This window comes from Pelodiscus sinensis, chromosome 1 (genome assembly GCF_049634645.1).
Source record: "Pelodiscus sinensis isolate JC-2024 chromosome 1, ASM4963464v1, whole genome shotgun sequence".
NCBI lineage: Eukaryota > Metazoa > Chordata > Testudines > Trionychidae > Pelodiscus > Pelodiscus sinensis.
In genome coordinates this window covers 50489016-50508503 of record NC_134711.1, presented here as the reverse complement: position 1 = coordinate 50508503, position 19488 = coordinate 50489016, and positions in this window count along the sequence as shown.

Below are 19488 nucleotides of genomic sequence, written 5' to 3'. Positions count from 1 at the left end.
CTGTAGTACTCCCAGTTTTCTATCTACACACAGGCCCATTGTATGTATGACATACCGAACCTTGCCACCCATTTTCTTGCCAGTATAGCATTCCAGGCCGTATCAGCTATTCCAGGCGGGTATGTCTACACAGCCGTTATTTCGAAATAATTTTACCAGCGTCTACACAGCCAAACCGCTATTTCGAAATTAAATCGAAATAGCAGAGGGCTTATTTCAAAATTGCTATTTCAAAATAAGCGTTGTGTAGACTGCTATTTCGAAATAAGCATGTGTACATGCCTATTTCAAAATAGGAGGCCTCTATCCATTCCCAGGGTGCCCTGGTGGCCACTCTGGGAACAACCAAGAAAACTCCTTTCCCTTCCCCCCTCCCCGGAGCACTTAAAGGAGTAGACTCTGGCCACAGTGCCTGTGCCAACTCCAAGCCTGTCAGCCCAGAGCCAGCAATCGCTGCACCTGACCCAGTGCATGATCTCCACACTAAATGAAGGAATGCAACTGTCTACAGCCAGATGGCTGCCAGCCCTGGCCACCAAAGGCCACATGCAAACCCAGAAGCAGGTTCGCATGAAAATAAAGGAGCTGCGGCAGGCGTATGCCAGGGACACAGGGGGCAGCTCCCAACCAGGGGCAGACCCAGACCCCTGCACCTATTTTGATGCTGTGGATCACATCCTGGGGGGCAAGACAGTCCGTGCGCTCCAGGAGGTCATTGACCCTACTGCAGAGCTTGCTGCCTCCTGCTCCTCCAGCCCTGCTGCCTCCCCAGCTACCGCTCCTACTCCACTCCTTCTTCCCCTCTCATTTCTTCCTCCCCACCCTCCTGTCAGCCGAAATGGTCAGGGCAGTGTGTGCATGTGTGTTACACCCAAGTCTTCAACTGCTAAGACGCAAAGTCTCGTTGCAATGGGCAGCCTAGGAGGCTGGAGGGTGCCCCGGAAAATAGTTTAACGTCTGTGACTTTACTGCTAGGACCAGGGTCCTGTAGCAGAGGGCAGCCAACAGGCTCTCAGACGCCCCGGTGTGTGTGTGCGCTATACACCCGAGACTTCAACTGCTGAGACCGGGGTCCCTTGCAGCGGGCAACCTGGAGGAGGTTGACGGGTGCCCCAATGAGTTTATAGGGAGAGCTTATAACACCTCAGATTTTAGCTGCTAGGATACAGAAATCTCTTCGCAGCAGGCAGCCTGGGGAGTCTGAGAGGTGCCCCAATGGATCTGTCCCCTGGAAGCGACACGATCCAAAATGCCCAAGCTCTTCCTATATCTGTCCCTTTTGACCGGCTGAAGTTCTTTTGTTTGTGTTCAGTTCGGGTACAGCAGCACGGGTTCAAGTCAGAAGCTTGACACGCACTGGCTTATTATAGGAGAAAGAAAGAGAAAATGAAATAAAATAAACTTGGTTCAATATATATATATATTATAAGTGAATGAGGGCATCCCACTTATTCCCAAAGTTTATAGCTAAATCACCTTACCAAAGGCAGTTTACAATAGAAATGAAGCAGTTTGCCTTAAGAAACTATAATAAAGTAACTAAACTTATAACAGAGAGACAATTAGAGTGTAAATATAAAGAAAACACATTGCAGGTACAATTCTCACCCCTGTGTTCCAGACTTGGAGTGGCCAGCGTCTTTCTCTCAATCCCTTGGGAAGCAGTAGGGTGAGGTTGGGCATCCCACAGACCTCGGGAGACAATCAATACCTGCCAGCAGGTGTAGGTGATTGGAGCTCAAATTGGGTGGGCAACTCAACCCTCTTTATACCCCTTGGGTCACATGGGCTTCTTCCTGATCTCAAGTGGCCAATTAGGAAAAATGGCTTTGAATGCCAAGTTTCCCACAAAGGGTGCAAAGCATAATTCACACCTGAGAAGATGCAGACAATGGGCACCTCTGGTATGTGATGGGCGAAGATTCCTCTCCTGAGACAGTGCAGGCGTGTCAATTACTGATGCTAGCCATCACGGCGACGGGAGGCCTCCCAATCGTCAGCTAGCCCATTTACTGTCTGGTTTCTGTTTATGGTAGAGTCAGGGACAGGCACCACACCTGCGTTCCCAGGGCATCAAAGGCTGACTGCCTTTCTCTTGCTCTCTGGGGGGGGGGGGGGAAACAAGATGGGGTTTGTGGAAAAACAAGATGGGGTTTGTGTCTGACTACACCTCCCCACATCCCCAGGGACACCGAGGCCCCCACACTCACGGTGCTGGGAGACAGTTTACAGCGAGACCCCCAATCCTGAGCCCTGTGCTTCTCCTCCCCCTTCCTCCCCTTGCCTCCCCCTGCTAGCTCTCTCCTCCCAGGTTTCATCCTCCCCTCTCCCACTCCCCCTCCTTCCCTCTGCCAGCTTCTTTTCCCAGTCTCACCTCAGTCTCATTCCCTCCCACCCACCCCCAGTTTTGTTCAATAAAGAGGCTTTGTTGTAATGAACACAGGTGTGTTTTATTGTACAGCAGGAAGGGGGGTTAGGGAAGGGCAAATGGAAGGACGTGAGGGAGGAATGAGGCACAAGCCCCCAGTGGGGCACACCAGGGAGACTGTTACTGCCTGCAGAATGTGCTGCCAGGCTCACAGAAATACGTCCAGGAGAAGCACCAGTGTGCCCAGGGGTGGCTCCGGCTCCATGCTACAGAGTTCTGTGGTGTCCTGAGTGAAGGCAACCAGAGCACGCAGAGAAAAAAATGCTTTGCTGTCCCTCAGCAAGGTAGGCAAGCAAGCAGGGAAACCTTAGAACCGGCTATCCGGAGGGGGTCCCTTTAAGCACAGGTCTCAGATAGCCTCAGGCAGTAGCCACACAAGGTAACTCCTGACCTGATGCCCTGCCAGAACCGGTTCTGGCCCACCTTAAATGTGATTCAGCATCCTATCAGTGTGGACACGCTATTTCAAAATAGCAAAATGCTATTTTGAAATGCATTTTGTGTCTAGACACGTTATTTCGAAATAAGCTGAATTAGTGCAGGTGGGCAAATGTGTTGACCGGAGGGCTACATCAAGATATGGAAATTGGATGGAAGGCCATGAATGCTCATGAAATTGGGGTTTGAGTGTGGAAGGGAACTCTGTCTGGGGATGCTGGCTCTAGAGTGGGAAAAGGGATGCGGGATTTGGGGTGCAGGAGAGTGTTCTGGGCTGGGGCAGAGTTGAAGCATGGGGGCTAGACTTAGGGTTTCAGGCTCCTGGCTTTGCTTACCTCCTCAAGAAGTTCCTGGAAGCAACAGCATGTCCCCATTCCAGCCAGCTCCTAGGCAGAGGTAGAGCCAAGTGCATCTACACTGCATGGCTATTCAAAATAAACTATTTCTGAATAGTTATTCTGAAATAGCTTATTTCTAAATAGCACATCTACACTGAAGAGAAGCCTTAAAATTAGTCTGAGGCAGGCTTCCCTAATGTAGATGTGCTATCTTGATTTAGAGCCCCAGGAAGCACTGGGGAGGAATAACTTAGAATGGCCCTGGTGAGGGGCTATTTCAAAATAGCAGAAATGGAACATGTTCACACATCTTATTTCAAAATAGCTCTTTCAGAATAGGCATTATTCCTCATAGAATGAGGTTTACAAATTTTGGAATAAGCTGCCCATTATTTTGAAATTATTTCAAAATAAAGAAATAGCCGTATAGACACTTACATTGTTTTCTCGAAATAACAGTGCAGTATAGATGCACCCTTTGGTGGTGCATGAGGCAGGGCTAGTGCACAGAGCATTGTGGCTGCCCCTGCGCATAGAGGCCAGAGAGGAGACTGATCTGGTGATTAGGGTGTCAGCTTAGGACTCAAGAGATCTAAATTCAATTCCCTGTTTTGCCACAGACCATGTGACCTGGGGATACCACTTTACACTAGATGTTTTAAACATTTCAGATTTTGCTCAGTGGATCATGCAAAACCCATAGGTGGTCTTTTACCCTATGGACTTTTCAATCCAGAGTTAGTTGTCTCTGTGCCACAGGGATTCCCTGTGCCTGAGGATAATTAATCACTTAAGAAATGGCTTTTCAGAAACTTGTTAGCTGAACGGAGAGCCAACAAAGCTAGCCAGGGTGAAATGCCAAGAAGAACAATGGGAGAAGAGAGGCCTAAATGGCTGACCTGAAGTGCCAGGCTGACAGGTTAAAGATAGATGCTCTCTCCATTCAGGATGCTTTTCTGGAATTGGTCATGTAAGTAGCTGGTCTGGCTTAGGTGACCCATGTAGCTGTAACACTGTCTCAGTTTCTGTCTCTCTGATTCCTGCTCACACTCAATACCTCTCTCTCGCTCACCACAACTGTGTCCCTAGCTATCTTTTGTGTGGGCACAATGCTACCCCCACACCAACCTAGCAGTGGCCTGCATTCACCCCTTTCTCCTTCCTCTAAGGCCTGACAGATATGCTTGGAGGACACCAACAGGATAAGCCCCTGCTGGTGAGAAAGGCATTCCCCCTCCTCATTTGAGAATTCTGCTTTGAAGCCTCTGTGGCTTTGGCTTCAGCTAGGGCTCTGAACAGCTTATTGGCTGGAGGCTTCTATCAAGACAACTAGTGGAAATATATGCACCTAAGGACCATGGGCAGAGGGAGGGGGTTATGCAGCACCTGATATTTGGCTTTGAAAATGTCAGTGGTACCTGGTCAATGGTGGACTTAGACACCTGTCTGTTTAGGTGCATGATTCTCTTTAAAAATCTGGCCCTTTGGGCCCCATCTGTGAGATGAGATAATAGCACTGCCCAAGTTCATGAGGGTGTTATGAGGATGAATGCATTAAAGATTCTGAGATGCTCAGATGTCATAATATGGCTTATATAGGGCCATATAAGCACTTGACACACAAAGGTAGAGGTTTGATTATGGAACGAAAGTAGCATCAGTCTATATGCTGGCATGTCTGCTTCTGAAAATAAACTGGAAGACCCTCTTTTATGAACAAGTAGATCATTTAACACAGTATTTTTTCCCTAAAAGTTCAACTTGTTAAAAGCTCTCAGTTATTTTCTAGTAATGTTATGTGGTAATACATTACTGGTATAACTGACACATTTTTAATTTAAAACGAATAGAAGTGTCAGTCTTTGTTAGAGTTCCTGCTTCCATTTAGGACTGGATTCACTAATAACTCTGAATTTAAACAACACAAACCATTTATTTATACCAATTCTGAATATTCCCTACTTTATCTTCAAAGTTCTTCCCAATATCAATTAAATTAATGCACACAACACTGCTGGGAAGCAGATAATGAAGTGGTATTAATCCCACCTTTAAAATGGGAAAATAGAGGCAGAAAACCTAAGGGTCAGAATCTGAAAAATAATTAGGTGTCTATCTTCCATTGATTTCAATGGAAGCTAGACATCTAAACACCTTTCAAAACCTGACCCTGGGTGACTTGCCCAAAGTTGCAGTGACCACTCTGCCTCATGAATTGTGAAGCCCTGAACCAGATCTTTTCAGTGATGGTACCTGCTATGCTTCTTGAAATAGGCAATTGATTGTATTCTCTTCACATTTTGCCATTAAGTAGAGTTACGTGAACTCATTTTTCTTGATTTCCTACACACTAAGCAAACGAGGGGCGGGGTGTGGAGGGGGGGACAGTGAGACTAGAATTCCATCCAGAGAGCCCAACTCTGGCATTCCTTTCTCTTCCTGCCTCCTCATTACCCCCCCAACCCCAAAGGCAGAGAGAACAGAAATCATCACTGGAGCTCAGGTCAGTGGCCAGAAGCTTGGGAAGAAAGAAGGGTAGGAACAGGAAGAGACTCCAATCAAAGGAAGTCAGCTCCCAGGCAGATAGGAGAACAAGGGTTGATAAGGCCTGCATACCTATAGGAGTCTAATTCCCAGACAAAAAGAAATAGCACACCCAATCTTAAACACTGGCTCCTTTCCACCCGCAAAATCTCAGCAGCTATTTAAATAACATGACTATTCTCCAAAAAGGGCCATATTTTTGCAGTTCAGTGTACCTATGCTATAGACATCCACATCACCTAAGATTTGAAAGCTTATTTTATGTACATTTACATGAGGTATGCTGTGGAGTGGCAAATGCTGTTGTGAGGGTAAGCAAGGTGAAACAATGATACCCAAAAATGAAAAAGTAGCATTTTTAAAAGTTCCAGGTCCACTGCAGAAGGACTATGACCACAGTTTTATTGTCTACATTCATTTTCATGCTTAATTGATGTTTATTGGTCCCAGCTAGCAAACGACAGACAATGTCTTAAAAGATTTATATTGGTTTTGCATAGGGCAGCTTTTTTCAGGGTTTAGTTGTTTAGCATGTGGCAAAATGGTGATAAACTAACATGGAGATACGATAGGATGAAATATTTTCATGCTGCATATTATTAATGTCTCACCGTGATTTTAATAAAAAACAATGGGTACGTCTACACTAGCCCCCTAATGAGGGCGACCGAAATTGCTAATGAAGTGCAGGATTTAAATATCCTGTGCTTGATTAGCATATTCCCGTCTGGTCGCCATTTTGGAAACTAACTAACCCGAAGTAACTGTCCGCGTCTACACGCGGCAGAGAAGCGGGATGCCGAGATAAACCCCTTAATTCGAATTAACTGTTAAACCTCATTCCACAAGGAGTAACAGTTAATTCGAACTAAGGAGTTTATCTCGGAATTGGTTCAAATTTTGTGTGATATAAGTGTAAAGAGATGGTTCATTAAGTTGGTACTACTTGACAAATCCATATCGTATCTCATCTTAAAGTATACATAATAAGCTTTCAAGAGATGTATGATGTACATGTGTGTAGAGAGATTACATTCAGTTGACGATATAGGTGGTGCTTGCTGCTCATCAACTTACAACAGTTCATCACTATATATCTTAATAGTACACCTTTTGGTTGTGTGTTATTCTTCACCAAATGTTACAGCTATTTGTGTAAATCTACCACATAACTGACATCAAACACATTGACCTTTCTGTGTTTTGAAGTATTTTCCTCTTGTGTGGGACTTGGAGAATCAAGTGTATAAATATTTTTCATGTGTTTCCAAGAGGCCTTACAGGTCAACCTCATTCTCATCCATAGTTAAGAATCCCTGAAGGCTCAAGATAATCAAAAAATGAAAAATAGAACTCTTTAATCTTCTCATATTGCAAAGAAATCACAGTCTTGCGTTCAGACATAACTTGGCCATTTCCTTCCAAATGAAAGATAGATTGATATGCTATACCTTCCAACATAAGACCACAATTTTATTCACTAGTATGTGTCCTTTTCCTTAAAGACCTTGGAGGCTAAGAAGTGTATATAGTTAGTTAGTAGGACAAGGCCAAGCAGCATAGCAATGATGTGTTCAGGGGAGTTAAGGAATCAGACAAAAAGGCCTAATAGCCATTTTCCCTATTTTAAATGCAAATAGTCTACTTTAAGATATACTGTTAAAGTTGTAACAACTTCACCCATTCAAGAAAATTAGAAATAGGTCTTCAAATGCTCTCCTTAATATGCCAATACAACATACCAAGACTGTAGGGCAAAATCTGCCCTAAATAGGAACCAGGCATTCTCCCTGAAGTCAGGACCAATGTCAGCCTACACCACCACTTAGATTAGTGCCTCTGTAGGGATCGCTTGGTTATGCGAAGAAAACAAAGGCCCTTTGAAAACTTTTTGTAGAACCCATGCAGAGATCTAACAGGTCTTTAATCTCATGTGGGGAAAGCAATTGTATCAGTTGTTGCCAGAGACTACTTCTGTGCACTTTTTATCTATACAGAGCTACATAAGTGAGCATCTAACATAAATCTCTCAAGGCAAGGACCATCTAGAAAAAGTAGCTCTGTCTTTGGTAAGTGCCACTGTGTGTCTTATACCTTTCTGTATACCCCAGTGATGGATGTGAAGATGCAAAAATATTTACATATCAACATGAAACAGAAAATAAGCATTAGTATGTAAAATGGAAGGAGGGAAATATTTAACAATATTTAAAAATACACTTGTGTTTCTCCTATGTCACCTGCCAAGCCAATCAAATTGTTAATAATGGAGAAACACTTGGGCAAACTTCAACTAGTGTTAACTAGCACCATTGCCAACAGCTGAAATTCTGGTCTATTGAATAATACATGTTGTTAAATCCCCACACTAATCTGAAGAAATATGCATTAAGGTTTTAGGGTATAATGTTAAGGGGCCTCTAAAGCTTACTGAAACTAAAGATTCAAATAAAGTGGAGTGAAATGGATAGTGAGCACTGATAGGAACAGTGTGACCTGGAGCTTATTGTCACAGAAGAGGTAACATGGCGTGAGCCACTTCTATGTCTACAGCAAACAAAATTCAATTATTGTTTGGATATGATTGGTTATTGCCCAACAGCATTCCAAGTCTATTTGTTCTACTGGCACAGATACAGCTGTTTCTTCAGAAAGGATAGCATGTGTTTCTGGAGTGAAGAGAGAGGAAAATAGCAAACAAAACATTGAGAAATGCTATTGAAACACTATAAGTTCATTCTGATCCAGAGAAGCCTATAATTTTGCGATGTAAAGCCTCTAAGTGTGGCAAGGGAAGCACTGTCACAGAGAATCCCAGATGGAACTGAAAAGCTGATCAGCTGTGCTTCACCAAGCACTTAACACGGCCAGCTGAAAAAATGACTTGCAGCTGGTCAGTAGAAAAATCTCACCAATATTGGGATTGCTATTACTGCAATTTACACAGACAACAAACTTCATCTGAACCTTTTCAATTATACCAAACGATGTATGCCAAATGCCTGTGGAAAAAGGCAATGATGTGTACTCATGCTTGTAGAGCCTGAACAGAGAAGCAGTACAGGGTTGGAAATGTACTTGCTTGTGCAAATGTCTTTAATCATTTACTGTTAATTGACAAAGTAATAGCTATCTGGTACGGATATAATATTAAAGAATCATTTATAAATCTTTCAGTGACTGATTGTCAACTAACTATTGGATAGTGTAAGATTGTTTATCGTTGCATAATGATGACCTTGTTAAGAGAAAAATGGACTGAGGAAATATAACCCATATAAAGTCCATAATAAAGTCCAAATAAGAATGATCAAATGATGATTCCTTTTGTGATACAGTTGTATCATTGTGTTGCCTTGAGAATACAGAAAGGACAGAATGTTGAGAAAATATATCCTGGAGTCTTGGCCAAATGTGCACTGGCTTTCTCATTATGGACCAGAGTATGATATAAAAACTTTCATTTTAGAGACTTACGTGTTACCTCTACCATCACTCCTTCATAGTTTAAATAGGCATCTTGCTAATGGGTCCATAGGAAAACTGCACACTATCCCAAAGAGAGACATCTCCAATGAATCGTCTTTTCTTCATGTCAAATCTATGGATATATCTACACTACGTCTTTTTTTTTTTTTGCGGAAGGGCAATGCAAATGAAGAGCTGATTAGCATTTTTACGTGCTTCATTTGCATAGTCTCTTCCGATCTGTTTTTGTGCAAGAGGCTTTTGCACAAAAACATGCAGTGTAGACGTTTCCGTTTTGCACAAAAATCCCTTTTTGTGCAAGATCCTTATGCCTCTCCGGAAACATCCAGACTGCATGTTTTTGCAAGGAAATGGATTAAAACAAAGTGTAGACATAGTCTAAGGTATGTGAAATTCTGAAGCAGTTGATGATGACACGGCCATAACTCGGAACCTGGAAGAAAATTATTATCCACTGAAATGAACTTCTGCACATAATATTGAAAAAGTGAGTTCAGATACCATGAAAGGGTTTGTAGATAAAGTAGATAATTTAGGAAGACCCCTGTAAGGTCCTTTTCACCAGTTATGCCCCATTTTCTACTTTATGCCACTTCATTACAGATTGATCTTCCAGCCAAAGAGAATAACAAATGGTACTGATTTTGGAACCCAAACTGAACATCATCACTCATGAACTAGTTGTTCTCTGCCTGCACAGGATAAAGTATACTGGTATAATACTCTCAACCTCCTCTAGCATAAGGGCAAGTGACAACAGAAAAATCCAAAACTATATTCCAGATAATAACACTTTTCATTGCCAGTAAAACTCTACATTGGCCTTTGTACCAGTTGAAAAAAAAGACGTGCTTGTAGATCTGGAAAGAGCTGTATAAACCAAAATATCAGTGTGAGACAGGGCATAATTTTAATTTTGTCCAGTTATCATTGTTTCAATGGGTTAATTGCACCCATTTGAGACAATAAAGTAAAATAATGTTCTGAGAGAGCCACTGTTATTGTGAATGTAATGTTTCATAGAACCACAGTCCATTATGCTATCCTACAAGAATAAAACAATGAATATATCTCTACTGAACACACACATACATGTGGATAAAGGAATCTGCTAGGACTGTGTGCTTACCAACAAATAAAATGATATATAATTATATATATTGTGACTGTCCCAGTTATATCCATGCAATGGCAATGTTGTAGTAACTGTAATGTGGGAAAAGACAATTCTTCCAGAAGTTATATGGCGTGGTAAGTACATCAACCAGAAATGTGAGAAACAACAACGTACCTTAAAAAATAAATGTTGTGGCATTTTTCAACAGCTACCTTTTCCTATAGCCATTGAATTTTTCTAAATGTTCATTGAGTGATAACTGATTACAAGTATATATTCTCTGTCAATGTTCATTACTGATATAATTTAAAATAACTTTTTTAATACAACATATGGTAACAGGAATTTCAGCTACCACTGAGGGAAAACGAGCTTAATTTCTAAGATGTTATTTTTAATGTGATAGTTATTAATAGTTATTTTTAGTCTTGAGACAGAATTGGTTCCTAGGAACCAGGGATCTGTGATAGGCTGACATTCCTGGAAGATAATATTGCCTTGCCCTCCCATGAGTGGTGTACATGAATAAAGCATATTATGCTTCAAGTATACCCACATTCTCCATCACTGATTTCTCCTTCATTGGGAAGACAACCTTCAAGGCCCCAGGCATCTGCTGCTACTGGTCAGAAGGATGACATTGATGTCAACATGGTACACTAATGTCAGAACAAGGGGCAACGTTATTTATAATAATGATGATGATCATGATAGCACCTAGGAGTTCCAATCACAGAACAGAGCCCTATTATGGTAGCTCATGTACACTTACTTTAGAAAAGGAGTATGTGCCAAGGAACCTATAATCTAAGTATAACACAAAAACAAACAGTGGATCCAACTGACAATGGGATCCATTTAGTAAAAATGAGACAAATCTGTTCAACAGAAAAAGCAGTGGCCACAGCACACCAGCTGGCTAGCCATAATCAAATTTTTAGTAGACAGATATATTTACTAGGGCTAGTTGGAAACAGAGAATTTCCATTTTGCAGGTAATTCTGACATTTTGAAATTTGTTTTCATTTTGATTTGGAACAAAAAAATGAAATGTTGACATTTCTGTGAAATGCAAATTCCAGAAAATGTTGATTTCAAACCTTGAAATGTTTTCGGTCAATAAAGTCAAATAATTTTGTTTTTGATAAAGTCAAAACATTATAAGATTATCTTACTCTATATTTTACAAATGTATGTCTGTCAGTCTATCTGTCCATCCAACCATTAGTTCATAAAAGCTAGGACCATCAAATTTGGTATGCAACTTCCGCCGATCAAAATTTAAAGCAAAGTCGGGGTTTCATTGCGCCAGGATAATGGGATGTGAATGAAATATGATTTTTTTCATATCAAACAGAAAGAGAGGGGTGTGATAAAAGGGACAGTTATACTCTCTTAAGATCACAAGGGGGCAGCAATCATGCTAGATTGCAGCATGGTCCCCGACACCCTAGCCTTCCTCAGGGAGCGGATGCTGGCCATCACACAGTCCCCACCATTCTGGGCTGGCCCTGTGGAGCCTCCTAATCCCCAGAGACCAGCCAGCGAGCACAGCCCCCTCCATAGACCCAACCCTGGAGAGAAGCCAGTGGCCACCCCCACCCTCTGCCCTGAGTCTCCCACCCTGAACCCCTCCCATTCCAATGAGCCTCTCCTCCTCCCAACACACTGCTCTGATTCCTGCACCCCTGCCATCAGCCCCTGTCACCTCTGATCTAACTCCTGTACCTCCTCACTCTAACTCCTGCCCTGTCAACCTCCTGCCCTGAGACCCTCTCACTCCACAACCTTGATTCCTGCACCTTCCACAACCTGAGCCTCCTTCCCTGAGTACCCATATCCCTATGCCTCTATCCTAACTCCTGCACCCCCCACATCATCAGCCCCCAGCCCTGAAGGACCCAGGCAACAACAGGTAAGTCTTCTAGTATATACATAGAATACATATTAAAGTACATAAGAAAGTAAGAACATAAGAACGACCATACTGGGTCAACCAAAGGTCCATCTAGCCTAGTATACTGTCTTCTGACAACGGCCAATGCCAGATGCCCCAGAAGGAGTGGACAGAACAGGTAATCATCGCATGATCTCTCTCCTATCATCCATTTCCAGCCTTTGACAAACAGAGTCTAGGGACACCCTTTCTACCCATCCTGTATAAATAGTCTGCTGTATAAATATCATCTGTACATAAACTATATCAATATTACATATTAAAAGCCATTGTTAGACTTTACCTCCATGAATTTATCTTTTTTGAACCCTATTAAAGTCCTGATCTTCACAACATCCTCTGGCAAGGAGTTCCACAGCCCAACCGTGCGCTACATGAAGAAAATCTTCCTTTTGTTTGTTTTAAACCTGCTACCTATTAATTTCATTTGGTGATCCCTAGTTCTTATATAATGGGAACAAATAAATAATTTTTTCTTATTCACTTTTTCCATATCTATGGCCCCCTTCATACCCTCCCCCATAGTCTCCTCTTTTCTAATCTGAAAAGTCCCAGTCTTTTTAATATCTCTTAATATGGGACCCGTTCCAAACCCCTGATCATTTTTATTGCCCTTTTCTGAACTTTTTCCAATGCCAATATATCTTTTTTTGAGGTGAGGCAACCATGTCTATACTAATATTCGAGATGTGGGCATACCATGGATTTATATAGAGGCGATATGATATTCTGTTTTATTCTCTATCCCTTTTTTTAATGATTCCTAACATTCTCTTTGATATTTTGACGGCCACTGCACATTGAGTGGATGTTTTCAGAGAACTATCCACAATGAATCAAAGATCTCTCTTGAGGGGTTATAGCTAAATTAGTCCCCATCATATTGTATATATAATTGAGATTATTTTTTCCAATGTGCATTACTTTACATTTATCAACATTAAATGTCATTTGCCATTTTGTTGCTCAATCACTTTGAGTACCTCTACACTGCATGTTTATTTTGGAATAAGCTATTCCGGAAGATATATTCCAAAATAGCTTATTTCAAAATAGAGCATCCACACTACAGGGAAGCCTCAAAATTAATCCAAGGCAGGTTCCCCTGATGTGGATGTGCTATCTTGGTTTAGAGCCCCAGAAAGCACTGGAGAGAAATTACTTAGATATTTCAAAATAGCTGCAGTTTGGATGCTCCACTGTTGCTATTTCAAAATAGCTCATCACCATTCTAGTTCAGAAGAGGAGTTATTTCTCGTGGAATGAGGTTTACAGAAGTTGGAATAAGTTGCCTGTTATTTCAATATTATTTTGAAATAACGGAATTGTTGTGTAGACACTCACATTGTTATTTCAGAATAAAGCTAATTATTCCAAAATAATGGTGCAGTATAGATGCACACTTAGTTTGGTGAGATCTTTTTGAAGCTCTTCACAGTCTGCTGTATAAATATCACTTGTATATAAACCGTAGCAATATTACATAATAAAATTAACGTATAATATTAAATAAAAGCTTCAATAAAACTGTAGTTTTCAATGAAAACAATTGCATCTAAATGTTTTCAACCAGCTCTAATAGATATAAAGGAATAGTAGTTTCCACATGGGTAGTTATACTGGTAGAAATATACTTATAAGCTATATTGATATAACTCGTAAAACTTTCCTGGAAGACAATGCTTTAGATACAGAGAGTAGCTATAACTTCTTACATTATTTCAAAGAAAATTAGATACTCTGATGTTAGGAAATTTATAAAGCAGATGAACATATACTGCCTCAAAAATGTCCTTGCAATTTCCCTATTAATAAGTGCCCATGATACATTGAAAACAGTTTTAAGGTACCACTACAATAACACTAGAACTTACATGGAGGTTGAATTGAGAAAAAAATAATTATAGTTTTATTATAAATGTGGTTAAACTCTTGTGGATAAATTTCCAGAGCAGTGTGAAGGGGATTTATCTTCACAACTCCCATAACTGCACTGAAAATTTATCCCTTGGATTATAATTTTGTAGCATTCAATAAATAACAACCTTGAGGTTTATAGGGTAGTATATGCTATTTGTTGTCAGCTCTGTATCCAATTTTTTTCAGCTGTTGGGAATTAATTTATAATGAAAACATTTGGTAGACAATACTTCTTGTGCCCTGTAGTATGCTTAGGTGTTGAAAGAATCTTTTACTGTGGTTTTTCATTACTTTAGTTTCTTTTTGGTGTTTTTTCACATTTATTAAATGTATTTTTGTTCGCAGAATAATAAGACTATGAAATCCTGTAATAAGTGTGACACACAGAAGGCAAGATCCTCACTATCCTACAAGCCTAAGGAAAGGACTCTGTCCGTTGCATCCCCTACAGCCACTGTGTCAACGGAGCTGTGATGGTCCTTATAACAGAGTCCTCTGTTGGGATGGCACTAGTAGAGGCAGTAGATTTCACCGAAGTGGTGTCCTGACAAATATCTTGCTCTGTCGAATGTTGATAACTGTTTGGCCACAAGTAGGGATATGATGGTTTAACCAGTAAACCTCACATCTTAACGGGTGAGGTTTACCAGTTAAGGTTAACTGGTGGAGTTTTATCAAAACATACTTATTCGTCATGCTGTCGGTGTGACCCTATCCTTAGCATGGATCAGGCCCACTGACAGGGAAGGAGACACGGGGGGGGGGGGGGGGGCAATTACCCCGGAGCTCAGAGATTCCAAAGGACTCAGGGCTCCCAGCCACCAACACCACTACTGCAAAAGCTGCAGTAGTCAGGGCTCCAGGCCCTTTAAATCACTGCTGGAGAGCCAGGGCCAGCCCAAGCCATTCGTGCACCCCGGGCCCCAGGAGCGCATCGCCGCCTCCGGGAGTGTGGCACGTGTGCGGCCCTGTCCCCAGGCGTGCGGTGCCCCCAGGCCCTGGGTGCCCGGTACATGCACGGCCCCACCACCGGGGCACCAGCACATGCACGGCCCCTCCCCCGCCCCCGCCGGTCCAGCAGCCATGTGCGGTGCCTCCTACAATGGGGTGCCCCGGGCGGTAGCCCAGTCAGCCCGTAGCTTGGGCCGGCTCTGTGGAGAGCTGTGCAGCATGTTCTAGGTGGCTCTCAGGCTACCTGCAGGGAGAGGTGGCATAGTGTGGTGCACGCTTGGCTGTGCTGAGGGCTGGCTGCCCCCAGCCCTGTCCTTTCCTCCCATGGCCCCACCCCTTTCAGGAGTACAGAGCCTGCCCTCTCACATTGTCCAGGGTCAAGTCTATTGGCTATCACTGGCATGGCTCAGCATGTTCATGTTATCTACAGAGAGCATATTGGTATCAGGGTGTTTTAGTGCTACCTGGGAATGTGTTTATGTGACTTGTGCCTTATACTTCTTAGACATGTGTGTATCAATCACCGCTGTTTATTCCAGGTTCTGTGAGCATGGCCTGCCTCTTGCTCACAATCTGACTTTGCTCCCCACCCTCCCGATATGCCTCTCTTGATGCCTGCTGTACAGGTATTTGTGAGCAAGACCAGGAAGAAGGTGGGAAGACGACTCCTTTGTGTAGCTGTCGAGCCTCTATGTCCACATGATTACATTGTTTTCTTCTCTGCCCTATACCAGGCACTGGAGGAGAACTTGAATCTTTAGTTATGTAATCAACCGTATGTCCTAACAATTGCCAAATTCTTTGAGGCTTGTGGCATTTTCTCTCCCCCATATGTGCTGTGACCTTTGGCCGCCTTTATGTACTGGAACAGTGAAAGTCCCATTTAGATGCATGTTTCCCAAAAGCTCAATATAATTGTCATGTTTTCCCTAGCTTCCTTCAACACGAAGGCTATGGCTAGACAACAATCCTCTTTGAAAAGGAAAGAGAGCGTCTAGACTGCAACCACTTCTTTCGAAAAAGTGAGCTGCTTTTTTGAAAGAGAGCACCCAGGAAGTCTGGATGCTTTCTTTTGAAAAAGCCCTGTTTGCATTCAAAGATGCCTTTTTTCGAAAGAGTACTTTCGAAAAAAGGCGTTCTTCCTTGTAAAATGAGGTTTACCATAGTTGGAAAAAATGCTGCATTCTTTCAATTTAATTTCTAAATAACACAGAGGCGAAGGTTTTTTTTTCAAAATAGGTCACTTTTTTTGAAAAAACCCTATAGTCTACACATCCGAAAGGAAGAAGCATTTACACCAAATACTATGTACTTATATCTATCGTTCTTCAGGTAACTTGTTGTAATACATTTTCTTCACCGTTATATTTAAGAAATACATCTTCCTTGTTTTAGTCAGTCATTTGACAATTTTTACTTCTTTTTGTCAAAGCCAAGGTATATTTAAGCGCTGAATCGTTAGTCTATGTTATTATTTCTCACCATTTCATAAAAAATGAATGCATATTACCAAATTTATCTTTCAGGACAACTTCTCAGTTTTTCTTAAATCCTATTCTATCATAGTCAGAGTAAAAATAATCAGTTTATGAAACTGCACAGTATACAACCAGAATAATTCATAATACCAAATATTAATTTGACAATTACACTACTAGAGATATCTGCATCCTACATAATTACACATGAATGCTTAAAGTATTATTTTCCCAGACAACAAATTATTTCCAGGATTATTACACAATACAGTGGATTTGTCTTTGTCAAATACATTTTTTTATTTGGCACCCTGAAGCAATCTCAGTAGATCCTATTGCTACCACTCAGAAAGAAAAAAAAAAAAAGATGATAGAATGAATTATTGTTTGACCCTAAACTTGAAAATTCTGCAGGCAAAGCTATTCAAAGCACAGATAGAAATTAAACTGTAATTTACTTTCTTCTTCCACATCAGAAATTAATGTCTCTGTTCTTTGTTTAATCCCTATCATTCCCACAATGGCAAATTCTAGGTCAACATATAGAGGCAGCTGATTTTTTAGTCATTGATTCTAATGGTCTTAATTGGTTGTCTAGAGAAAAATGTCTCCTTCTTGAATACAGACAACCAGACATTTCTGCTAAAAAAAATCTTGGTTTTCACCAGGACAGTTATTAGACAGACTCCCCCCGAAAATGGTGCTGATCCCTTCAATTGTTTCCTGTTTTAATTTCCTTTGAATCCTAATCCAGCTCTCATTAATAGCAGTAGAAATGTTATCATGGACTTCAATTAGAGCTGGATCGGGCTTTTATTGCTTTTACTACTAAAACTAATTTACCTCCTTTACTTGTTACAAAAAGTGGGCCAGACCTTTATGCAATTTAATCATTTGCAGACTCTGGTATATCCAGCCCCAGAAGCATCTCACCAGCTCCAGGGGGATAACCTGGTGGCATAAAGTCAGCATAGAAACTCCTAAATTTTCACCTTTTCTGACAGCAGTGAGCACAGAGCTAGAAGAAAGGGCAGATGGCTAGGATGCACTTACAGGCTGTATCTAGACTGCATCCCTTTTACGGAAAAGGGATGCAAATTAGACTCATCGCAATTGCAAATGAAGCGGGGATTTAAATCCCCCCCGCTTCATTTGCATAAAAATGGCTGCCATTTTTTTCCGGCTCGGAGCTTTGCTGGAAAAAAGCGCCAGTCTAGACGCGGATCTTTCGGAAAATAAAGCCTTTTCCGAAAGATCCCTTATTCCTTATTTTAAGAGGAAAAGGGATGCAGTGTAGACATAGCCACACTGTGGTGATCCCCAGCTGTGGTTTTGGCTGCTTGGATCCTTTAGGGATTGTCATCAACTAAAGTGGCTCAATGTCTTTTCTAATTTACTTAAGACTGCTCAAAGAACTCTTAAATTTGAATGACTGCAAAAATGAGCTTTATACCACTCAAGCACACTTCCCTGTCCTCAGTTTGCAATGTATGCTCCTCCACTAGAACCAAGGTTCTGGCCCAGTGTCCCTATGGAAATGTAGGTGTTAGAAGGATTGTCCCTTCACCCTTCCTATTCCCTGATCCTTCTCACATGAACAGAGAACAGCAATACCCAAAGTCCAGAGACACAGACAATTCCTTGTTTATTAGGGTTAGCTTTCTGCAAGAATAAACCCAGTTTCCTTTCCTTTTTTCCATTCATTCCCTCTTTCCCCCTATTTGCCCCAAATGTACATAGTAATATTTACAGGTATACCTTAACCAATCATTCTACTGAAATTTAACTAACCAATCCTAACATATTGTAACATGATTATCTAACCAATTATATCCCACCACCTTAACTGGTGTACACCCAGCAAAATTAATTATACAGCAGACAGAAACAATCAAAGAGCCAGACACAGGCCATACAGACAAACAATAGAGAGGTAGGACGCGTAATAACAAAACAATAAAGATTTCACAACTGCTACTATTGATAAGTGGGTCTTTGCCAGACAGAAAGCTATCAACTTAAGTTCTCTTTAAATCTTCTAAGCTCTTCCCTTTATCTGGAGGCAATAGATTGGATCGCCTTTCTAACAGCCCAGAATTGCCTTATTTCACTGTGACTGGTTTGGAATGTGTCAAGATGTGACTGCTTGTTTCCCAGCATATGGATGCACCTGCTGCTTAGCCAAAAGCCTTAGTCTGAGGCTTTGTTCTTAAGCTATCACATACAGATAAGCTGTGATTTTGATTATTTGTTTTAGTACCCCTTTGTTTTTAATTAGCAAAATGGTAAGAATACATTTGAAAGTATAGGCCTTTACAGACAGGCCTGAATATCTATATCCTAGAGTCGAGCTTTATGCTCATTTGTCATTTTACTTTTTATCCTTCACACTGAAGCTAATACAAGAATGTACATTTTTCAGAGAATATCCCATGAATCACCTTGCTCTTTCTACAGTAATATCGTTGTACACAGTCTCCTGTGCAACAGTGGATGACGAACTACAGAAATTTATATTATAGAACACACCAGATCAAAAAATAAATAGGATACACCAGCTGATCATTAAACTGCATGGAACAAACAGAAACAACTATTTTACTGTGCTGAGGATGTTATTTCATATGACTCTAAAGTAATTTAAAATCTGTGAATTGTTACTTAAAAATATACAGGTGTTATAATGAAGCACTACTTCGCACAGTATCATTACATTTACTCATTTTGAAGCCCAGATATATTTGTCTGTGAATAAAGGAATAAGAGGAAAAGTTACTATTTTCCAGTCTGTCAGGGATTGTCAAGCATAGGATAAGAACAGGTTGTTT